Source organism: Henckelia pumila, chromosome 2, assembly GCF_033568475.1.
Source record: "Henckelia pumila isolate YLH828 chromosome 2, ASM3356847v2, whole genome shotgun sequence".
Lineage (NCBI taxonomy): Eukaryota > Viridiplantae > Streptophyta > Magnoliopsida > Lamiales > Gesneriaceae > Henckelia > Henckelia pumila.
Window position 1 is genome coordinate 162,666,951 of NC_133121.1, and position 6,000 is coordinate 162,672,950.

Below are 6,000 nucleotides of genomic sequence, written 5' to 3' on the forward strand. Positions count from 1 at the left end.
TAACCAGGGATTTCGTCATGTATAAATTCTCGAGTTTAAGCCACACCGCCGCCGCAGATTCTTCTCTGGCCACCTCCCAAAGAGATCTATCACCCAGACAAAGAATAATTACACTGTGTGCTTTCTCGAGTAATTCATCCTTGTTCTTTATATCATCATACATCTCCTCCTTCTTCTTGAGCTTCCACCAATCTTCGTTGTATCAAGATTTCACGCATCTTAATTCTCCAGAGTGAGAAATCGTTCTTGTCAGTAAACTTTTCAATATCAAACTTCATTGATCCCACCATCTTTTCTTAGTTTCCCACAGACGGCGCCACTTGTTAGGAATCAATCCAGAATAATTCGATATTCCGAGAATTCACAGACACGAACACCGCAACAAGAACAATTAATCCCAAAAATGGATGAAACCAACTCACACAGATCAAACTCAACACTCACGCGAAAACAAATAAACGACGCAAGTATTTACTGTAAGAGTGGGTGCCCAGTGAGCCAACTGTGTGGCTATGGGCTTTGTTGACTCTTTGTATAAACAATCTTTTGTTTAATATTATTTACACTTTTATGGCAATGACTTTATATTACTTCATATTGTTATATTGTGATATACTATTGTTGTTTTGATAAAGACCTTGAATATACTATAGTGTATGTAAGATGTGGTAGAACATGGAGATGTCTATCATGAAATACATCTTATAGTCACTGTATGTTCTAAAACCGTTCCTAGTCGATTGAGCCGTCCGATAATAAGGATAAGGATCGCTCGAGTTTGAGACTAGCATTTGCGATGCGGAGTACCACGTTTCATTGGTAGGGAACATGGAGATGTTCGAAGCATGCAAATGGATATTCATAGGATGAATAGTCGAACTACCCTATCCGGACTTTCCAAGTGGTTATCACTTATCGAGTGGATAAAGTCCGCGGTTTTGGTTGTACACCATTAGTCCTTACGACTTGAAACATCATGGAGACTCTATATGCTAGTACTGTGCTTTGACTCGTTTACCGACTCTGAGGGGGTCATCAGGTGTCGAGATTGGGTACAGTTACGACACATATAGGAGTCAATGCATTGTTGTCAAGGATTCACCACATACTTGCGAGTGTGGATATCCTATGCGATCTGAGGAGATATTAGTGTGACAAATCTCTGGCCAGAGTACTTGATGTGATTTAAGAAATGGTTTCTTAGTAGCACATGCGATGTCACTAATTTGATCTTCAAGATGCATTGCATAGTTATCGAATCTTGAGCGACTCTCGATATACCAATGGTTGTTGATTCGATCGGGATATATGGATGAAGGGACCGTACTGTACGTTAACCAAAATCTACTGGTTCTTGTAGGCACTATCAGTGATACCTAGGGAATCATGGGGCGATGTTGCTAGGCGCTTTACCATGATTCGTTGGGCAAGTCGGAAAGTGTTGTTCCGAGTCACAAGGAGTTGTGAGCCCACGGCTAGCTGTATCCCTGAACCATTGAGGGTCACACAGTGTAATGGAGTTTTAATCCCCGTTGAGATAGTTAAATTTAAAGAGTTAAATTTAATGAACTAAGGAGTTGGACTTCTTAAATAAGAGTAAGGGAGTAGGATTTCCTAAAATGACATAGGGATGGACATTTTTGGAAACCACTGAATTCGGATTCAGGAAAATTTATTTTGACTTTAAAACGTGCAGAAATGGTTTCTGTGCACATTGGTGAAATCGTTTCATCAATCGGAGTCACGATGAATTTTATATTAATTTCTGAACGAGTGGGCTTTGCTTGTCGGGCCCCAGCTTATGACTAATGGGCCCTAAGGTGTTAGTGGCCTGCATTATAAATAAGTTATTTCAGTACAGAAATTATACACAACAGGTCATTATTTTTGAGAGCAATTTTCGAAAACCCTACCCTCTCAAAACCGATCGGCCGTCCCCTCCCTTTGCTCTGCCCGAGAAAATTCCGGTCTGTGATTTTGAATCGCAGTAAGGAATAACGAATCAGATTCGTGTAATCTCTTCGCAGAAAACTTCTGATAGATTTTCTAGTTCAATCTATCAGAGGGTTTAAACCTCTGTTCGTGGACCTGATTGAAGGCGTTCATCGGTTCCAGGGAGAGACAACAAGAGCAGAATTGTTCTGTTGGTGTCCATTAATCTCGTTGCGAGATTTGAGGTAAAATTTATTTAATTGTTATTTAAATTTTACACACACAATAATTCAATCGTTGTATGGTTGATACCCACACCATGGAATCGTTCCATGAGAAAATTTTTAAACTTCCGCTGCACCGGGTATCATTCGTAATTGGTCTGGGAACTCGCCAGTTTTCCAACAGTGGTATCAAAGCCAGGTTGCTCAGATCAATCGATTGAATTAATCAATTGTACAAAATTTTTGAGTCTCGGTTTTTGAAACAAAATAAATATTTTTAATAAAAAAATTTTTTTTTCCGGGGGGCGAAACCCGGGCAGCGATGGTCGCTGCCCCCAGGGGCGGCGCACGGCGCCGCCCAGGGCGGCGACCGTCGCCGCCCCGGGCGGCGCACGGCGCCGCCCAGGGCCGCGCTCGGCGCTGCCCAGGGCGGCGCACTGCGCCGCCCAGGGCGACGCACGGCGCCGCCCAGCGGCGGCGCCAGGCGCCGCCAGGGCAGCAAACGTTGCTGCCCTAAGGGGGCAGCCGGGCTGCCCCGGCCCGCGCCCCGGGTGCGGGCCGTCCCGGGAGTGTCCCGGGCGGCCCGCGGGAAAAAATTATATTTTTATTAATTTTAATATTTAAAATTTTATTTTTGGTCCGGTCAAAAATTGTTTTTGATTGGTTCACGAGATTTCGGATCGAATTGTTCGAGTCCGTAAATTTTAAAATTGATTTTGGATAAATTTGAATTTTTGGAAAATTTTAATATTTTATCCGTAAATTGAATTTTGAAATCAATTATTTTGGTACAATTGATGATAAGATATGATCTTATGATATATTAGATAAAATATGATTTTATTTGTAAAATTGGATTTTATAGATAAAATATGATTTTATTTGATATGGAGATAAAATATGATTTTATATGTGAAATGTGATTTTATATATAAAATATGATTTTATCTTGTTTAAATTTGAATTGCCACAGCATGTTATCCAATAAATTAATTTTGAATTAAATGTTATTGGATAAGGATGATCGATTGCCATGACCAATTTTGTAGGTGTATGTTAGGAATTTACATTTTGTCTTTATTGTTGTTGGTTTTATTAATGGGCCTGGTTTATGGCCCGATATGAATGTCATATGTAATAAAAGTGGGCTTGGTTTATAGCCCGTTCCCACCCCCTAAAAATGTATCCCCTACTTGTCATTGTTATTTATTGTAAATACATTAGATTTAGTGGGAGATCAAGATTTGAAGATGGTGGGCCCAGCAGACAATGAAGACTGAAGAAATGTAAATTGGAAGCATATGTAATAGGATTGCATTTGCATACTGCATATTACCTAGGATTGGACTAAGACCCGTGATTGGCAACCACGGGTCAATTAGAAATGGAATCGATCATCCTATATATAATATGTGATATTATGATTGTATGCATGTTTAGACATAAATTGCGTGAATCCGGCAATGCATGCAATAAATTAAATATGATGAGACAAATATTTTTATAAATAAAATCCCTCATTTTAAATATGATTTAAAATTTATATCAAGATAAATAAAGGAAATTTAAATATTGTTTAAATGTTCCTACCTTCCATCAACGGTCAATGTATGTGATGCTACCCGCGGATACGGTCCGGCTCATATTATTGGGGGGCCCGTCCGTCGGAAAGCTGTACATTGGATCGACAAATGTTGTAAGTTGGGTGGAACTCCCATGGGATCGGCTCATATTATTGGGGGATCCACATGGCGACCGTCCATCACAACTTAATATTGATGGGTCATCTTGACATGTCACTTTAAACGGCGTCATATTATTGGGCCCTTATTGGACATGAGGTAAATACATGGGGGTTGCTTTGGAAGCAATTGGGCTCTACCTTTTGAGAATTATGGTTGGCTGATATTATTCGGGACCATAAGTTTGTCAATTGGACTCCATGTTCTCACTAAGGAAAAAGTTTCCCGTTTTCACTAGAGGGTGGTGAAATCGTTAAAATAGTGGGAGTGAGATTCATAAAATTAAATTCGCCTATTTTATGTCTTAGTAAATTGTTAAACAATCATTGATATATGTCTGTTTTTCCTTTTCAGTATTTCATACAATGAATTCGCGAAATCCTTTATTCTCGATCCTCGAACAAAACAAGCTGACTGGCGCCAACTATACGGAATGGTTCCGGAAGTTGAAGATTGTCTTAACTTCGGAGAAAATGCTCTACGTGTTAGAGAAAGCACCTCCGAAGGAAGCACCAGCTGACATAAGTCCGGAGGAATTGGCCAAACTTGATGCATGGTGTGACCATGACATCAAGACCAAATGCTATATGCAAGCCTCGATGTCTGATGAACTCCAGAGGCGATTTGAGGACACGGTGAATGCTGCTGACATTCACGCGCAACTCAAGGAACTTTTTGGGGCTCAGTCGAGGGCTGAAAGGTTCTCTACTGTTAAGGAGTTGATGACGTGCCGCATGCGTGAAGGGACCTCGGTCCGTGATCATGGGGTACGAGTGATTTGGCTCATACAGAAGTTAGCGACCCTTGATTTGGTGTTGGAGCATGAACTCAATGTGGACTTGCTGCTTCTATCTCTTCCTTCTTCATTTGATGGATTCGTGATAAATTTTAATATGAACAAGATAGAGGCCACCCTTGAAGAGATGGTCAATATGCTCGTTACATATGAATCCACACTTAAGAAGGATAAGCCAGCTTTCTTGGTGGGCTCCTCATCTTCTGCAAAGAAGGGGCCAAGTATGAAGGGCAAGAAACGTTCTGCCCCACCCAAGAAAGTGGAACCCGAGAAGAAGCAAAAGACAAAGGCTTCAAACGATGGAAAATCCAAGGATGTTTGCCATTACTGCAAGAAGCCGGGTCATTGGAAGCGCAACTGCAAGGAGTATCTTGAGCAGTTGGGAACTGCAAAGGGTATGTTCTATATCGAAATAAACATGTCACTTAATACAACTTCTTGGGTATTGGATACCGGATGTGGATCTCACATTTGCAATGATTTGCAGGTGATGACAAGAAGTCGCAGGCTTAGAATGGGTGAGACCCAGCTGAGGCTCGGGAATGGTTCCAGAGTTGAAGCTACGGCCATTGGAGATGTTTGTTTGATTTTGCAGAATGGTTTTAAATTATTGTTGAGAGATGTTTTATTTGTGCCAGATTTAATTAAAAACATTATTTCTATTTCTATGCTTGATAGAGATGGTTATTCTTGTAATTTTGTGAATGGGATTTGCAGTATTTACAAGAATGAATGTTTAATTGGAAATGGACAACTTGAAAACGATCTATATAATTTAAAACTAAAAGACGTTCCAGTAAATTGTATTGACAAACCGGCGACAACAAACAAAAGGAAAATCGATAGTCAAAACCCGGCAAACCTTTGGCACGCTAGACTAGGTCATATTTCCTCAAGGAGGATGAACAAGCTAGTGGGAGAGGGCATGTTTGATATGTCTGATATTAACTCTCTACCTACTTGTGAATCCTGCCTAAAAGGGAAAATGACTAAATCTCCTTTTAAGGGGAAACCTGAGCGTAGTCAAAATCTGTTGGATTTGATCCATACAGATGTTTGTGGACCATTTAGAGTTGGGACTCAATATGGCCACACCTACTTCATTACCTTTACTGACGATTATTCAAGGTATGGGTATTTATATTTAATGAAATATAAGTCTGAAGCATTTGAAAAGTTCAAAGAATTCAAGGCTGAAGTAGAAAACAAGCTAGGTAAAAGTATTAAAGCACTTCGATCGGATCGAGGTGGAGAATACTTGAGTACCGAGTTTTTGGACTATCTAAAAGAGAATGGGATTCTCTCT